The sequence below is a fragment of the Rhincodon typus genome, chromosome 5, assembly GCF_021869965.1.
Source record: "Rhincodon typus isolate 14 chromosome 5, sRhiTyp1.1, whole genome shotgun sequence".
NCBI lineage: Eukaryota > Metazoa > Chordata > Chondrichthyes > Orectolobiformes > Rhincodontidae > Rhincodon > Rhincodon typus.
In genome coordinates, this window is record NC_063336.1 from 9,083,579 (window position 1) to 9,083,955 (window position 377).

The window sequence follows — 377 nt, forward strand, 5'->3', positions numbered from 1 at the left end:
GTACCACTCCCCTGTCTCTCACTCTGCACCTGTACCGCTCCTCTCTCTCTCTCACTCTACACCGCTGCGGCTGATGAAATGATCTCACCTTCGAAGTTGCCAGTGTATTGGTCAGGCAGTTCCCTGAGAGCTGCCAATCACAGGGAAAGCGCTGGGCCATGTGATTCCCCACCCACTATTTAAACATCCGAGTCCCTGTTCCAACATGTGATTTAAAGAGGTAGATGGATTTCTGTTTGTGCCAAGTCATCCAATAAGTTAAGATGCAGTTTATTGGTTTTTATCCTGTCTACTGGAGTAAAATTTCTTGACAATGAACTGCTGACTCTCAGCCTAGTTATAACCCTGACCTTACAAGCTTCAGTACAGCAGTGTGC